Below are 18,428 nucleotides of genomic sequence, written 5' to 3' on the forward strand. Positions count from 1 at the left end.
ACTGTCCCAGCACTTTTCATCTGTGACAGAAGCAAGGGGTCCAGTGCCCCTCTGAGGAAAGGCCTGTGTTTGCACTTGCTGCCCCATTACTCCAAATGCCCCCATCACCCCAGAAGCAAAGAACCATTTCTCTTTGAAAGCATGCCACCAGCCCTAGAAGACCCTGAGTAAAGTTGTCTTCTGCACTGTGCACTCAGTTGTGCTTTTCCCTAAGGGGTTTTGGTTTGTAAAGGAATCCATAGTTTACAAAACGATGGGATGATTTTAATTGCTTTATTCTGACCATTTAAATTGGCATGATTGTCCCCATAGATTTGAGCCAAAGGAAGGAAAATGAATTATTCTTGGCTCTAATTCATTGGATGATGTCTGCTGCCTAGTTGAGGTCAGTATTCTACAGAATTGTAGAACTCCAAGGACTCTGTTGAAGCTGTCTAGTTTCTCTTTGTGACCAGGCAGGGTGGTGGATTATGTAAGAGATGCTTACTTTGGGGTGTCATCATCATTTAGACTCCTGGTTTGCTCTCACTGCTATCCATTCCAGCTAAGATACCAGGATAAAGGAAGCTTTGGTCAGCTGTAGGTACTTGCTCTGAACCAGAGCCAATGCCTTGCCTTGGGAAGACAGAGACAGTGGGAAGGGGTGTGTGTGTGTGTGTGTGTGTGTGTGTGTGTGTGTGTGTGTGTGTGTGTGTGTGTAACTCTTTCTGCACTTGCTTTCCAGGTCCTGGTGTAGAGGTCATTTCTCTTTGGTTGCCCTGAGAACCTGAACTCCAGCTTCAACCACACATTGGAGTCACTGGTAACGTTAATCGAGGGTCACAGTGAGGGGAAGCGGGAGGAAGAGCAGAGAAGGATGGAAATGTCTTCAGCATCTTTAAGCCCTAAGAATTGTTAGGACTAAGAGGACCTGTAGGAGTTTGGGGAGCCCCCGCTGGTGGAACCCCGGGGAGACTTCAGGGAGGACTCTGCCGCTTCGGATCAATGCAGAAGTCTTTAGTATCCTACTGTCTGCTCCGCCTCATAGCACTTGTAATTAGCATATGTTGTCTGTAGACATAGTTCTTCAGCAGAAATCCTGGCTTTAAGATCTCTGAACACATCTGGGCCTACTCACAGATGTTGTTTTCAGGATCACAGGGAGTCTCAGAGCTTGCCCCTCTGCTGTGACATTACTCCGCTCCTCCCTGCCCTTCATTCTTAAGAGTATTGGGTTTCACGCGACTTGAGATACTACGCAATAGATTTCCTGGGGTTCTTTGAGGACAAAACCCACATAATCTACTTTCCTTGCAGGATGTTCTTTTCCAGTGTGTAATAAACTTAGCAGTCAGGATAAGGAGGGGAAGATGGCCTTTCCAGAAATGGAAGAGCCCTAGGATATAAAAAGGAAAATTGGAGTTGGAGCTAAGCTGCTTAAAACTCACTTCTGCTTAGCCTCCCTGCTGGAATCCACATGCCAATCATCTGGCCTCGCCTCCAGCTCTTTAGTATGGACAGGTTAGCAGAACGATCCTCTTCAAAGTGACTCTGTGTGGTGATTGAAATTCCCTCATTATACTTTGTACTGTGGAGACTGATCCTTTTTGCCTCTTCTGAGCCATCTGATCCTTCAGACCCTGTGAGGGTCCCATGGGCTGCTTTTATGTGAGTCAATGAATGGTTGGACCTGTGGCATGAGAATGTCAAAGAGCACTTCAGCTTTTTAAGTTGTGGGCAAATGTAATTTATTAGTCATTTCTCATAATATAGGACCAAAAGAATGAACTTTCCTCTTCTCATTTCTCTTTTATATAAACCTGAAATATTTCAGAAAATATGTATATATATATATATTCTTTTTTTATTGCCAGATAGAAGGTGAATTAATTCACATACATTGATACCCCTTCACATGTCTTGGTAACCATTACTCTCCCCTGGAAAATATTTTTAAAATAAACAAAGGTTCCTTCCTTCCTTCCTTCCTTCCTTCCTTCCTTCCTTCCTTCCTTCCTTCCTTCCTCTTTCCCTCCTTTTCTCCCTCTTTCTTTCCTTTCCTCTCTCTTTCCTTCCTTCCTTCCCTCTTTCCCTCCCTCCTTCCCTCCCTTCTTGCTTTTTTTCCTAATTAGCATCTTGTTTGAGACTTTATCATTTATATATGTTTTTGGATGTTTATTTGGGATGGATACATACATATATTTATGTTGTAATAATCCATCAAATTAAATTATATTTGATCTTGAGAGATTGTACTTGCAAGTAAATGCATGTTAGTCTAGATGGGAATATCTGAATTCTTCCATCATCACTAGTAACCAGATTTTAATATGATTATTTTCACTTTTTAACACAGGATCTGTCCTCAGATGATACAAACCAGTGAGGGCTTCTGAATTTTACTGTAATGCACATCTCTGGAAGTGCTGAACAGTAAAGAGTCTTATAAAGGTGGAGAGCAAGCACAGTGAGGAGGAATTAGGAATAAGAGTGCCTTCTCTGTCTTTCCAGCTCTCTCCTGTACTTTGCCCTTGCTTCTGAGCTAACACAGGCTGGATATGGATTTTTGTTACCCATTATTATTGAATCTATCTGAAGGTGACACATTTGGATTATACGTTTCAGAATACCATTCAGAAGACTTCAGTCCTAGCCCATTTTCTGTTACACTAGAACACCTACAGCTGGGTTGTGCACAGAGGAATGACTTGGTTTTTAAGCCCAAGAACATGGTGTTAGACTGGCGATTCAACTCAAGGTGTAACAAATGAGAGAGAGGGGGGCCCCAGGGGCCCCTTACACAGACTTCTGTTAACCCTTATTACAAAATCCCTAAAAGCCTCTTCACTTCTCAGTACTGTTACACTGAAAATGAAATTTCAGCCTGCTTGGGATAAGCCATACCCAAACCATAGTATACCCAGTGATGCTAGGGCGGAAGAAAAGGAAGGAGAGTCTTGGTATTTGGTGAAAGAGAACCTAGCAATACCCTTGGCTACCAATGAGGACTTTCATTACCATCTTCTCCTTCACCCCAGCCTCTTGCTGAAGACCTCTGAACAGAATGGATGAAGGAGTAACCAAAAGCTGAATTCACAGTTACTTTCAAATGTACTTGTAGGATTTTGTAGACATTATTATTCTAGGATGAAGGCGATATATGAAGGCATGTTACTAGTTTGCTATGTTACACAATTTTTCTGGCTCCAGTTCAGTAGATATTTTGGTACTACTGGCAGGCCTGGTAATCAGAAATCTGGCTGACATAAAGAGTTTCTGTGTTTTACTTTGTTGTAACTGAAGTGTATCAATAAATTCAGTTCTGTGTCTCAGCACAAACTGAAGGCCACAGTTGGCTCTCTCGAAGCTGCTAGAGGAGTAGTGGGTCCCGCTGATGGATGGACAGGAAGTTGGGCAAGTGCGTGGCTTTCCAGGAAAGCAGGCTGCCCTTCAGAGTGGCCAAGTGGCATTCTGACCTCTTGAAAGGTGCCCACAAGGCTGGCAGCCAGGAGGAAGGCTGCGGGGTTTGCTTCGGTAATTCAGGATGGAAACAGTAGAAGGCAGACTTAGTTGGCAGGCTGAGGTGGGCAGCCCTTCACACCCACGTCCTGGCCACCTCCCTAGAGTACTTGTGCACTGTGGAAGATGGCTCACAAGACCAGGATGTGGCTGGCAGCTGGGTGTGGGTTTTCAGAATGGGAAGGAGTGACTTCAGTAATAACCAGAACCATCTGGGCAGAGCTACAACAGGCTGGAGACAGTGGCTTTCCCTTCAGTACCATATCCTGCAAATAAGGACAGTCATGTTCTAAGAACTCCTTAATTCTAAAGCTTTGCCTGAGATCATGGGGGCTAAGGTTTCTGCAATCTCCCGTAGACTCCTGCTTTCTAGGTAAAATTGCTTTTTGCACTTGGGAATATAGACACACATTGAATTTCATTGTTTCCAGCTGAGGGCCTTCTTGTTAATTTTCAGTTCTCCCCAAAGAAAATAAATGCAATCAATACATTTGTTTGCTTCTGGGATCTGTTGGTATGTAGAAAATGAGTCAGTCCATAGAGTTGTGTCTTCAAACCATCATTTATCCTTGTGTCTCACAGTCCTATGAGGGATTGGGGCTCGGCTGGGTGGGTCCTTGGCTCTCCTACAGCTGCTGTCCTATGGGGGCTGGAAGTAGCACCCTCAGGGCTCCGAGAGCCAAAGGAAGCAGGAGAGGCTTTGGTTCAACATCTGGTTCTGAAGAATTCCACCAGATGGCCTGTCTTCCACATGCAGGCGTGGGCATTAAGAGACAGGAAATGGACATTTTGAGCCATTTAAAGGTTCTGCTCAGAACCAGCAAAGGGCTACTTCTGTATTCTGTTGGCCAGAGAAGTCCTAAGGTTTTCCCACATCTTCAGGATTAGAGAAGTCACATGCCTTGAGATGGGCGAGAGGCAAGTCAGGCTGGAGAGGAGCCAGTGGGTGGGGACACTGTGTGGAGGCTATCTGTGCAAAATACCATCTGCTACTCCAGTCCTTGGACTCAAAGTGTGGGAGCTGACAAGATAAATGTGTAAGCTCTTGCTGAAGTCAGTCCCTCGCCCCTTTAGTGCCATCAAGACAGGATTTGGGAGCAGACTCATGGACACTTAAGCAAATACATCATGCAAATGCCAGGCTTACAAATTACAAAATGTGTGATCCCTTTCATTACGATGGCCTTTTTTCCTTCCATCGAGTTGTTGAGGGATTTTTTTTTTTTTTTAAATATCAAGATGTTCTAGACCTTTGCAGTGTCAAGATGAGGTAATTTAAATGTCATGGGGAAGAGTAGATGTGCCATCCAGTTTACTGTATTTATGGTTCAATCTTACACCTGACTTGATATGAGAACTTGAGAGATGTACTCAATCTCGCAGTTCAGTGATCTCAGGCTCCACATGCCCTTGTTGCTTGCCTGTAATTCTAGCTAACCCAGGAGGTTGAGATCTGAGAATTGTGGTTTGAAGCCAGTTCAGGCAGGAAAGTCGGTGATACTTTTATCTCCAATTATCTACCCAAAAAGCCCGAAGTGGAGCCATGGCTCAAGTGGTTGAGGGCTAGTCTTGAGCATAAAGTACAGGGAAGTGGACAGTTCAAGCCCTAGGGCTGGCACAAAACCAAACAAAACAAGTGACAACAAAAATCTCAGTAGTGCCTAGCTCACACACACATTACACAAATTATGAAAACACACTCATCAGTTAGCCTCTTCTAGCCTATAATATTATTAGGCATGACTTTTGTAATTAGTGAACAGAATTCCTTACCACGGGCTGATGTGTGCTCAGGCATTCTGTTCCTGTACTCCCGGGGCAGGAAGGTGGTAGGAAAAGCAGAAGCATTTGTAAATAGAAAACCAAGGATGGGACCTGTTGCTCCATGTAAGAGTCAAAGGAATTTCCATCGATTTAGGGAAAAGTTGGCTGGGGTTTGTTTCTTCTCTGTTTTTGCTAAGTATCTTCTGCTTGTCCTGCCAGATCCTCTGGAAAGTGTCCAGTTCTTGCCTCCCTGTTTCTGCTCCACTTCCTCCCGTGGTAGCTGTAGGAAAGGAGGGGCTGTGGCTTGAGTCCTAACCCCCAGAGCCTCTGGGGGCCAGCCACATCCTCCACCCAAGTTCACACCCTCTCTGTCAGGCCGTCATCAGGTGACAGCTGAGCCCTGTGGCCCCAGCCCTGGCTGTCCACTAGTCCTGTTTCCCTAGCACTTCCAATGCTTCCAGGTTTCACTCTGGTGACTCTACTGCCTTGGAGAAGATGATCTGACCCACAGAACCCCGCTGGATGTCCTGTCTCACAGGAATTAGTGGTAAGACAGATGGACCCTTGGATTCATGGGAGTTAGTCATACAGTAGGAAGACCTGACATGGCGGGTGGGTGGGTAACTGCTCCAGAGCTTTGTGGGCCCCTTGAGCCCATGGCTCTCGAGTCCACTCCTGAGAAGAGATCACTGTGGGTGGACAGCTTAGGTCCCTAAGCTGTGGTCTATCAAAAAATGTGCAGCTGGTTTATATAATTGAAGCATTTGTGAATTAGTTTTGATAAAATCAGTCTACTGTCTTACCCAGGGATAGCCTTCATCAGTGTGGCCTGAGATATATTTAATTTTGCACATACAGACATGCAAATCCCTATTTAGATACTAGTTTATGCACATGTATCTCACTTGGCTTTCTAGTGAATCCTAAACTTAATTGTTAGTTACCACTTTTGAATATGCTTTTGGATTATTAAAGTGAAAGGAATAAGGAGAAGTTTTCAGGGCTTAGGCAAATCCTCTTCTACATTCTGCATATATTCTGCTTGTTTTTCTGAAGCGTTTGGTAGTGGGAACCTGAAGTGTGCTTAATATAATACAGGCTTCATCGCTGGTGCAGTTTCCTATGGCCTATGTGCCTTACTAGTACAGAATAAAACCTTTCTTGACTACTTCTTTGAAAATAACCTAAAGTTTTCTAGATCTCCCTGCATCTCTTTGAAATAATTGCTACAAAGTAGTTATTCTTCATGTTGCAAGCCCTGATACAATGTAGCTCTAGATGCTTTGAAATCTATTAGAGAGAACCTTTCACATGTTTCTTCTATTTTGATTGAAAGAAAAAAAGCAAGAGCATTCTTAGTCAATGCTTCAGGGATTCTGACCTATCAGAACCTTTTCTCATTTATGCCTCATTCTCTGGAATGCCAGCGGGGAGGTATTTGGGATGGGGGGGGGGGCTTGCATGACCATTACCACCTGCTGGCTGCCAACTGCAGAAGGCTCCTTGTTTCTTTTTAGCAGGAATTGTTGCTTTGCAAGCTGTTTCTCTCCATCAGATCCCACTGCTGTTCTTTGGGGGTGATTTCTGAGCAGAGAACCTTGGGTGAAGGACTTCATTTACACCTGTTTCATCCACCCCCAAATTTCTATCGTCTTAGAGTTGCTTCCAGTCATTTGATAGAAATATGCTGTCAGGAAGGTTTTAGGCTTCATATCTACTCAGTTCTTTTCACTAGCAATCTGCAGACATTGGGTGTGGCTGTGTTCCAGCAGAAACTTATCTGTACAAACAGGCTGAGGGCCAGATTTGTAGGTTTTAACTTAATGTAAGTCATTGACAGGGCTGGTTTTGTAGTTCAGAATTGGTCAGCTGTTGGGCATTGTGTATAATTCACAGGTAATGCATGGCTGCTTCGTTGTACATACATGTCATTTTCATCTGATCGGTGTGCATAATTACAATAACACATCTCAATTCTCCTTCCCTTTGTTCCCTTTGCCTGTTTTAGCATCCCATGGTGTGTAAGCAAAAGGTTGCTTTTAATAATTGGGGTATCCAAAACATTTATGTTTGCCCTGCATCACTGACATATAACAATCCTGAACTCAGATCCCTGCAGAAGAAGGAAACTTTGTTGAATATTTGCTGTTATTCTAAAAATTTCATTTATTTATAACTGCATTGGTAATGGCTGCATCTTTTCTGAATATTCTAAGGAGACTTTCATTATTTTTGTTGTGGACGTTGTCACAAACTCTTTTTTTTTTCTTTCTTTCTCAAGTCTACTGTAGCAAATTGTGACACACTCTTTATTGCTCCCCCCCGGCCTTTTTTTTTTGCCTCAGAGATTGCCTCATCATTTTGGAGTGAAGAACTCTAAAAATTAAGATCTTGACAGATTGCTTTCTTGTGGAACGGCCCTTTCTTGGGCTCTGACCATCCCGCCCAGCAATTGTGACTTCTTTCGCTTTGCAGGCCTCTGGCTTCTGTCCTGAGCTCTGGTAACTGCTAGCAGTCCTGAGTGTGCCTTGTCGGGACTGGCTTCTCTTCCTCACATGAAGTTCTCTCCGTGTGGTTTATCTTCCTGTGGCCTCATAAGCTCTGGACTTAGCTACTTAGGATCTCAAATCCGACTTCCAAATGGCATAGTATTCTAGGGCCCATGGATGTGAATTTTGGAGAACGGCGTTGAACCTCGAACTCCCAGGGTCTACAACTGGAGGAGGGCCCTGGACTGCAGAGGCCTTTCTTGATCTTCAGGATCCTCCTGGTTTCTTCCCCAACCTCCTAAGGAGGAAGGTACCTCCCCAGTGCATAGGAGCTTGTCGTCTTCTTCCACACCCACCACCCACCTAGGACTTGAGATTTTGCAGTCATGGGAAGCGTGCCTCTGAGATCTGACAGACCACCTTCCGTTTGGGCTCCCTTCTTGTTGTCTTTATGTTTGTACAAAGTGCCACTTAGAATCTGGTTGTTTTGATTTTGAGCTTTTTTACACAGCATAGAGTGATTGTAACTCTTGACACAAAAACTACTTGGCACATTTTTCACTTTAAATGGTTCCTGTGATGACAGGATTCCTGAATGTCTTGTGTTTCTGTGGTTTAAGAAGCAGAAGCTTGGGCCGGGAGTTTGGCCTAGTGGTTAAAGTGCTTGCCTAGCATGCATGAAGACCCGGGTTCGATTCCTCGGTACTACATACATAGAAAAAAGCCGGAAGTGGTGCTGAGGCTCAAGTGGTAGAGCTCTAGCCTTGAGAAAGTCCAAGGACATTGCTCAGGCCGTGAGCTCAAGCCCAGGACTGGTAAAAAAAAAAAAAAAGAAGCAGAAGCTTCCCTCTAGGAAGTTGATAGCACCTTCTATCACTGGGTCTTCCAGTCTGCTGTGGGACTGGCAGGGAAGGCTGATAACAATGTTGAAACTAGAGAATGATGGTCACTGTTGAATTCCCTTCCTGGAATCAATCCTTTTCTTCTCTTTGGGGTTCTAGTTTGGCCATTCACAATTTTCTGTTTTATTTCTTGCCTTCTGTTTTCTCTTGATAAGATATGGTCCTATTTTATCTAAAGTAATGAACATATTTCTTCAGCTGATGTTAACCCACTTCCGCTCCCCCTGCATTTGGCAGTACTGGGTTTGAATTCAGGACTTACTGATTACTAAGTTGGCCCTTGAGCCATACCTCCTGCCCTTTTTTTGCTCCTCTTATTTTCTGGTTGGGTTTTGAGGTTTATCCCAGAGCCATTTGCAGACATACTTGTAGCCTGCTACTATGGCCTTCTGCATAGCTTGGATTACAGGTTCATGCCACCACACTTGGCTCACTGATTGAAATGGGATCTTACTAACTTTTTGCCCAGGCTTACCTTGATCCTCAAACTCCACCTCTGAAGCAGCTGGCATTATGGCATAAGCCACCAAGCATGGCCTTAATGTTAAAACACTCTCATTAGTTATATATATCATATTGCTTCAGTCATGGATTGTTTTATCTTACTTAAAAACAAATCAACAAAATCTCCAAAACATGTATGTGCATAGTTTGTTCTCAGAAAAAAAGAAAGTTGTCCAAGGCAGTGTTCAAATAACAATTGAACACGGTCTTGGCTCTGAGGAAGAAGGCTGCCTCTGTATGATATAGAAAAGGCTATGTAGAGTTAATTTCAGTCAGAAACCAATAATGGAGAGCAACAAGTTCTACAGCTAAAGTATGAAGAAGTGCAGAACCGTGCGAAGGCTTTGGTTGAAGAACCAACTCAGGACATATCGTTAAACGCTAGCAGATAACCTCCAAGTGTAGTTAGCCTCTTCAGGGTCCAATTTGCGAAGACTTGCAGCTAGAAGTAGCCTGGAGTGTGAGGAATCACACCTTCCATACGTGCCTTTGTTTGCACCTGCTCTCCCGTATTCCTCATTTATTCCCCAGTGCTTCCAGCCTGGTTGCTCCTGTGATCTTCATGAAAGTTGTCTGTGCTATCTATTGGTGTGGGCTGCAGAAGTAACTAGAGGAAGTGATGGCTTTTAACAAAGTTCCTACAGAGAGGAGAGCGCCCTCGGCAGACAGCTGCTGGGAGCCCTGTCTGCAACCTGAGCAGACCCCAGGTGAAGTTGAGATCTCTTACCTTCCTTCCCTCAGGGGGGCCCAGGCTGCCTCCCTGGGGAACCTGGACATCGGCATCAGGCTGGCCCAGTGTAGGTCAGAGGCCGATTGGGACAATATGGGGACAGGAAATAGTCTACTGAAAGACAGCTCTAATCACATAATAGACCATGGACCAGAAAGGAAGGTTTTCTTGTGATGTTTGACGTGGGTCACTGGTAGGAAGCATGCTTTTAGAGCTCTCAGGGCATGGTAGAGCTGTCTGGCTTTGAACACTCAAATAGATTTGATAATCCACTTAGTGGGATACCCTGAGTGGCACCGAGTCCTCATTCATGCCAAGTTGTTTTACACTCTCCTTTTGTTTGTTGGTGAACACAGTTTTTATTCTAAAACCATGAGCCATTATTTCTAGACAGAGGACTTTCATATCTTAAAAAACTTTTTTTTTTTCTTATTTGTGCCAGTCCTGTGGCTTGAGCTCAAGGCCTGGATGCTCTCCTATAGCTTTTTCACTCAAGGTTAACTAGCACTCTACCACTTGAGTCACAGTGCCATTTTCCTGGCTTTTTGAGGACTAATTGAGATAAGGTACATTTAAGGGAGAATTCAAAGTCAAAGTTCAACAAAATAAACATCAAAAAATGGATATTTGAAAGTGGTGGGGAAGGCCAAGAGGAAATGGATGGACAAATGAAGAGGAGAAGAGGAAGAGAATATAGTCAAGAATCTAGGGTATATCCTACAAAATTAAGAAGTGTGAGGGAAGGAGTGGGTAGGGGAGGGGTGGGGGGGAATGTTGAAAGGGATGGTATTAAGATGTCTTCACAAACTGCCTTGCTAAGTGGCAACTCCTTTGTATAACTACTTAAAGAAAATATAAAAAGAATTTATACTTTTTACTTGAAATACATAAGAAACAGAAGCCCATGAAGTTCTTAAACTGTATTTGAAAAGAAATGTCTGAGACTGACCTCTCACCATTAAGACATGAATTTCTCAGAACTGAGAAATTTAGGTTTACTCTCTTATCGATTTGCACTACAAAACATGCATATTTCCCAATGGTTTGTTGCTGCTGACATTTCCTTTCTGTAGTTGTAAAGACAGCTATAAGGACCCATGCTTAGTTGTTTTAACAACTATTGACTATTAAATGATGGTTTCACATGGTCTACTTGTTCCAGTGTCTACATCTTTGTTTACTGGAGAAGGGCTTGTCTGGGTGGTACCTGGACCAAAAATGTCTCCTCCCACAGGTTTAGCAGTTTACCCCCCATCCCCGAGCTGGAGAGAAGCAGAGTCAGAATGGAATGCAGATCTGTTCTTTCCTGGGTCTCCAATCTCCTTACCAGGATGTGGAAATATGTTCTTCAGGTTGTAAGAATTGAACAGCAACAACAAAAAGAAAAAAACACAAATTATTCTTGACATCATGCAATTATTTTCACAGCTTGCAGTGTGAAGGACTTTGCTTAATAAATTCCTTTGAATTTATTTTAAACTTACTAGGGTTAGACTGAGAATTTGAAATTACATTAAATACATTAACAGTGCATTAAGGACAACAATCGCTCATTATATGGCTTTTGTTTCTATATTGTGGTAGTTTGAGACCCACAGCAACGTGTCCTGTCTCTCTTTAGTAGCATTCCCCAAGTGCTGTCACCTCACTTCAGTTGCAGTTGTCCATTGTTGACCTCTGATGCTTGGTTGTTAATAAAAACAACACTTCATCCAATCATTTCAGTGTCCAGGTTTTGTCCATGGGCCTATCCCAGGGGAGCCAGAATGGAACTTGCAGTGCTTGGCTTTTTCTGTCATTGTCCCATGGAGACTTGTGGGTTCATTCATACCCTTTTTCTCCTCTAGCTCCAGTCTTCACAGTCTTCATAACTTTTGGTTATATAAGTACCTTAACCCTGTTTGCTGAATGAAGCCCATGGTCTGGGAGTTAAAGTAAGTTTGAATCCGAGAGGAATGGAAGAACCACTGAGAAACAGTGTGAGAGGCAAAGGAAAGGAGAGATCATGGATAGATTAGAATGGGTGGGTTGGAGCAATCCAGTGTACGAGTCCAGCAGAGCAGCTGTGCTGGTCTGAGCCAGGGTTTAGCTGTCTTGGCCTGGCTTGGCTTTAGTGCAGATTTTGTAATCGTTTATAGTTCTGCATTTCACATTCTTGGCTTCAATACACGCATGGTTATTAGAAACATATCTGAGGAATTTTTCCTTCTACTTAAGACACAGCATGCTCAGCAGCAAGCCCCATAAAAGACTTCCTTCAGCATTAATTACGTGGTTAGAGAAAATAAATGAGCAAATGAGAGAATTAGCACCAAATTAAAATCAAGCTGGAATGGACATAGCAGCTAGCTCATAGGGTTTTTGCATTTTGGTGATGAAATGGTTCCTCTCGCGTTGTAAACCCAGAATGATGAAAATTTTGCAGCCATTTCCTGGTCTAACACTATGCTTACATAATGCTAGTATGTATTAAACTTCATATGTATATGTTATGTTGGTAAGTTTATTAACGAAGTATTATGTGAAAACAGTTAAGAAAAGGTTTTGGAAGTAGGTTTAGATTTATGTGTACACATGCTAGTACTGGGACTTGAACTTAGACTTCGAGCCCTAGCTTGGCCATTCCTGAGTGACCATCTGCCACTTGAGTCACAGCTCCACTTTCAGCTTTTTGCTGGTCAGTTGGACATAGCAATCTTATGGACTTTTCTGCTTGGGCTGTCCTCTAATTGTGATCCTTAGATCTCAACCTCCTGAACAGCTAAGACTGCAGGCAGGAGCCACCTCTCTGCCCAGCATATGTTTAGATTTTAATTGAATGTATGGCACTCACTTTGCAAAGAGGTACCCACTTATGTGACTTCCTGTCCCATCTGCTTAGGTTAGGAGAAGATGGAAGAATACCCAGCAGCCATGTGCATATTGAGATAAGAACTCAATTAATGTGCTGGGAGGAGCGGAGCTTGAAATTATGTTTATGGCTTTGCAATATGCCCAAGTTACTAACACGGTGAATTATTAACGAGAATGGCAATTCAAGCATCAGGTGTCCCCAGAGGAAGCTTCATTTACCTAGCTTCAGAACTATTTTCTGCTCTGGTGTGAAATGGAAAATAGGCAAAAGACAAAAAGTCATTTTAACTGTAACAGTATCATAGGGACTGACATTTTAGATAATTCTTTGCTCCTGTCTGTTGTGATTCAATGCCTTTTCTGTTTTTGTTGTTTGTGGTAACTCCTTCTTTACTTCTGGTGGAGCTTTATTGCTTTTCCTGTATCTTTCCCCATCTTCTGCACATTGCACTAAGGATCATCCTTGTTTTTTTTGTTTTTTGCAGAATAGCCTTCCTAACAAGGGTGAAATGACATCTCATTGTCGTTTTAAAAGGTATTTATTAGCATAAATTAATTATGCAGTGAGGTTTCCTTGCACTGTTTACAACATGCATACATTGTCCTTTGATCACACTCCATCGACGCTGTATTCTTTCTCTACCCTTATCACTTTTCTTTCTTTCTTTTTTAATTTGGTGCTGGTACTAGGGCTTAAATTTAAGTCTTGCTTGGCTTTTTCTGCTCAAGACTGACACCCTTACCTTAACCATTTGAGACATACCTCTACTTTCAGCTTTTTGCTGATCAACTGGAAGTAAGGGTATCTTGGATTTGTCTGCCTAGGTTGGCTTTGAACTTGGGTCCTCAGAAATTGGCCTTTCGTGAGGGATTACAGGTGTGGGACCCCAGTGTCCTTGGCTATTTTTTCTTTTTAAATAAAGAAATAGGCAATAATTTACTTCCTATGGGTCTCCACTAGACTTCAAGAAGCACACTGTTTGTGTAAAAATGATTAGACAGCAAGGAAGAGACGTGATGGGTAGATAAGCAGCAGCGGTTAGGGTGAAGGCAGAGGCAGAGGCCCCTGGGAGAAGAGGCTTATGCATTGGGTTGGATTCCAAGGCTTGGGCAGCAGACAGGATACCATCACCACCTGAAGTCTTCCTGCTTTATTTTCTCTGCAAGTAATCTGTACATTTATATTGATCTTTACTTATGTAATCCACAGGACTAGCCGAGTGCATCCAGCTGCACATTGTTCCTTTATCCTGAGTATAAGTGAAATATTTAAGAGATTAAATTCATTCACCTTTCAAAACAGATGCCTTCACCCAGAGACTTAGCTACCAAGTGTCCGTGAACATGTCTGTGGAGACTGAGTCACATCTGTGTAACAAAAATCATCTAAGGATACGATTCTGAAGTTAGTTATCCACGGAAAGGATCTGCTCACAGTTATCTGTTCGGCGGGTGAAATGGAGTTGCCAGGCACTTCTGCATGCAGCAAATCATTTCTGATGTTTCTTCTGTTTCCCTAGGTAGTCCTTACATTTTTAGAACGAACAGTTTCTTTGTCAGTCATTGCTTCTCTTGGCCTCTCTTACCTGTTGACTCCAGAAATCACTAGCAGAAGGGGGAAAAATGGTTTAGGTTAGTTTGCTACTGTGTGTAGTGTGTGTGTGTGTGTGTGTGTGTGTGTGTGTGTGTGTGTGTATGTGTTTTAAATCTTGAAATTGAGTTGTTTTATTACAGGAAAGACAGTTTGAGGTAGTCAGCTAATGACTAAGGTGAAGCCCTTAGTTTCTTTTGACATTTTTTTTTTTTATAAAAAAACTGAAAATAGTCTTTAGTAAACTATGACTATGCTGATCTTCTTGCAACACCTTTGCTAGCTAAGGGTATCCATGCCAACCCTGTCTTTATTAAAATGCAGAAATTTACTATAGTCATTTAGCAAAAGGAGCTCCAAAATATAGCATTTTGGGTCTCATTTGCACTGTGATCTTTGCCTCCTACTTCTCCTACCTTGAGGTGAGGCGCTCTGAGGATGTTGGAAAGATGGAGTTTTTGACATAGGCATTGATCTGGGGCCCAAGAGCCCTCATGTTGGCTGGCCCTGTGACCTTGGATGGTACCAGAAGTTTCTGAGCAGCTGAAATCCCAACTTAAATCTTTTCCTCCTTTATAGACATTATCAAATAGGCTATATAAGGCTTAAACTTAACCCATGATTTTTGGACAATTCTCTTTGGTAATTACCCATAGGTTTCACTCACTCCACTCCTTTTTCCTAATTTTATGTGGTAGTTGAATTTCCTTTAGATGTCAGATTTGAGACTTTGCTACTGGGACTTGAACTCAGGGTCTGTACATGTTCCCTGAGTTTTTTCTCTCAGTCCTGGTGTCCTGCCACTTCAGTCACACTTCCACTTTTGGCTTTATGCTAGTTAATTGGAGATAAGAGTCTCATGGACTTTCCTGCCTGGGCTGGCTTTGAACTGTGATCCTCAGATATCTGAATAGCTAGGATTACAGGTGTGAACCACTGGCACCTGGGTAGATTGTTTGTTTAGAGAAATGCAGATGGTACTTTTTGGACATAGACGTTCTCATGTTACTGTCGAGGGAAGTATCAGGAGCCTCGGTCACAGGAGTGAAGTCAGTTGCTCTCTTCTTTGGTGGAAGGAAGCTGGCATTGGCTGGCCATCGTGGTGGTGTTACCTGGGCCACAGTGGGGTGTGAACTAGGTTCTTTAACTTTCCAGAGGTCAAGGCTATGGACACCTCTGGGGACCTACTGGGTGTCCTGGGAGAGCCACCATCCTGCGGCTTGATGGTGCACAGTTACTGCTTCCATGTTTCTCCTTGGTTTCTGGCCACAAAGGGCAGAGGGCGTGAGTCTGTCAGTGATGGCTGGCTCTGCCTGTGGGCTGTGATTTTAGGCTCTGGGGCATGTGATGAGCTGGTGTCTTAGCAAATGGGTAAATGGCTAACTGCAGATCTGGGGCCCATTTCCCTCATGCAAGCCATCAAATTTCCTAGCATTGAGTTCCCATGGGAAAGACAGGAATGGCTTCTGTTTTGATACTAGAATGAAGACAACTTTTCAAATTTTTAAAGTTTGCCCCCTGGGGACTACAACCTACACAAGTACGTGGGTAGGTTGTTTTGCAAACACAATGCCTTGAATAGTATACATAGTAAGGTGGACTAAGGATAGACTCTGAGCAGTGGTGCTTCAAAAATCCTTTACACATGGGTAGATCTCTTTTCCTCACCTTTCTCCTCATGGTTGCTCAGTGTGTGTGGGATGAATGTGAATATCTGCGTCACATGTATGTTTGTGCATGTATATGCACAAATGTATATATATGTATGTAACTTGCATGCATGCCTGTGTCTTATGCATTATTGTATATGTATCTGTGTGCACAATGCATGCGTGTATGTAGTGTGTTAACCACACCCATGTCACATGTTTGTCTATGTTATGTACATGTCTGTGTCATGTGGCTGTGTATCTGTGTGCATGTCTGTACTCGTGTGTATGGGTTTGTGTGTGTGGGGGGTCAGTTGCAGGTCTATACTTGTGTCAGGGTTGAAGTTGCATTCAGCTGTGCATGCACAACAGGACATACAAAGTGCAGTCCACACATGGTGTGTCCTGTATATTTGTTTAGCTAAATTGAATTGGGTGTATTAGGATCGAAAGAGATTGTTTGCATATTGATTTCATCATGCCAAGTAACTGCATGCAAAAATGAGCTAATGATTAAACAAGAGAAAGGAGTTTCGTCTTCTTGGCACAGTTCTTAGTCTGAGATAATAAAAGAAGGGGGCTGTGGCAAAGGCTTGTGGGAGGAGAAGGGAAGCTGAGGATGGCATGGAGTGTTTTGAAGATGCTCTGCTCCTGGCTTTGAGGGTGGAGCGAATGACCTAATGTAAAGGGCAGAGTTAGGCAGCTTGTGATGCTGAGAAGACAGGAGAAAGGATCCTCTCCTAGGTACTCTGCAGGGAACAGTGCCCTGCCAATTTCAGGAAAACAATTTCAGATCTCAGATGTAGGCCTTCCTAATGTGCAAGAGAACATACTTGAGCTGTCTTAAGCCACCAGGCTTATGGCCATTAGTCAGTGTCATTTTGTTACATAGGAAACTTGGACCCCTCTCCGATATCTAACTACTTAGCTTTTGGCCTAAGGGTGCTGAGGTTTTTTTTTTTGTTTTTTTTTTTTTAATAGGATTACTATTTACCAGATGTATAATAAGCCCATGTGAAGTTTTAATAGCCATAATGTCAAATAAAGGAGAATTAAAATATCAAACAAATTCTGTTGCTGCCTCTGGGGTGTAGATTGCTTACGGAAGTGCAGAAAACCAGGGGTTCTTTGCTTTCTTTGCTTTTTTGTGACACGACTCTGTGTTGTTCCATCCGCTTTGTGCAAGGAGCTCCTACAGCCACAGGAGTGCGTAATTCATGATGGGAAATTTTGCTTAGGCTGTTTTGGTCTCCAACCCCCTCTTTTTCTTTTTCCTCCCAAGCTCAAATGTAGGCTTCCAGTTAGTTGGTGGACCATTCAGTAAGCTGTGCATATTTTCTGACTTCACAAAAATCTATATACCTTAGGGAAAGATAAAAGAAGAATGTTTTTTTGTTTTGAGAAATTTGGAGGGATGTGGAGAATTTGAAGCTGTTCTGGAGCAAAGGCAGCAGAAGAATTCTCCAGAGGTTACTCTTTTGCTCTGAGGATAGTAAGGCCTCCAGTTTATGGATGTTACTTACAAGAGTGAATCATTAAAACACTTAAAGTTGCCAGGACACTCCTGTAACACATGCCACTGTGAATTAGAAAAATAAAATCTTGACGTGGGAAGTATACTTTGCCTAAGACATTGTAGTGGAAGAACCACACCATCATAATTACTGAACTTACTAGAATCTGCATTGGGCATATTTTTCTATCTCTTCCTCATGGGACAAGGCAGAACTTTTTATTTTTCTACTTCTTGAATTTGGCTTCATTTTATTCTCCGTTTTTGTTTTCATTAATGCTTGTCTTGCTTTGGCTCCCATCACTGTTTGATGTACAACATTCCAGGGGAAAAAAAGCTTAATTACTGAAAAACTTTGACTGGAATCCAGCAAGAACATGCAAGAGGAACATATTTGTTCAGGTTAAGTTTGTATGACTTTCCAAATTAGATAAAAATCATTAGTAGCTCATCTAAATCATTGCTCTTACTGAAAGGACTCAGTTGTCAGTGGGACAGAGGAAGATGCTGTCTAAGACTTGCTTTCATTTCAGATGCCTTAAAAGGAGAAGCAGGAGTAGAATAGTGTCTTGGCTGGCATGAGACCAGGCTTTTCTTGAGTTTTTTTTTTCCAGAATATTCTGCACAAGGAAGCAGAATTGAACCTGAATATTGACATCATTCTGTGTGCTCTGTTACTAAAAATGAAAAATTAAGAAGAGAAAGAATAGTAATACTGGATCATGAATTAGGGTGACCAGGGTTTCTGCTGTAGGATTTCTACCGGTGTCATTTGAATTTGAGATGATTCATGTATTGCACTAAGCTTCAGTTTCTTCATTTGCAAAGTTGCCAAATCTTCACACCTAAGGGAGGATTTATAGATTAGGTATATTGGAAACACTGAAAGGGATATGAAAGAAAGGAAATGCTTTAACTATGAAACTATCCTGATC

At 42.6% G+C, this 18,428-nt stretch overlaps 1 protein-coding gene across 3 annotated transcripts in view; it reads left to right on the forward strand.

Annotated features, from left to right (window-relative positions):
- Sema5a (semaphorin 5A) overlaps positions 1–18,428 on the forward strand; it is a 377,405-nt gene that overhangs the window by 14,634 nt on the left and 344,343 nt on the right. Inside the window, exon 1 of one of the 3 annotated variants that reach the window (XM_090332137.1) lies at positions 733–802. The exons of the other annotated variants lie outside the window; for them this stretch is intronic. The gene's annotated coding sequence lies outside the window, so the exon portion shown is untranslated. Of the gene's footprint in view, positions 1–732; positions 803–18,428 lie in introns of those variants that run through there. 3 annotated transcript variants of the gene reach the window in all.

This window comes from Megascapheus bottae, chromosome 4 (assembly GCF_031878675.1).
Source record: "Megascapheus bottae isolate mThoBot1 chromosome 4, mThoBot2.hap1, whole genome shotgun sequence".
NCBI classification, from domain to species: Eukaryota; Metazoa; Chordata; class Mammalia; order Rodentia; family Geomyidae; genus Megascapheus; species Megascapheus bottae.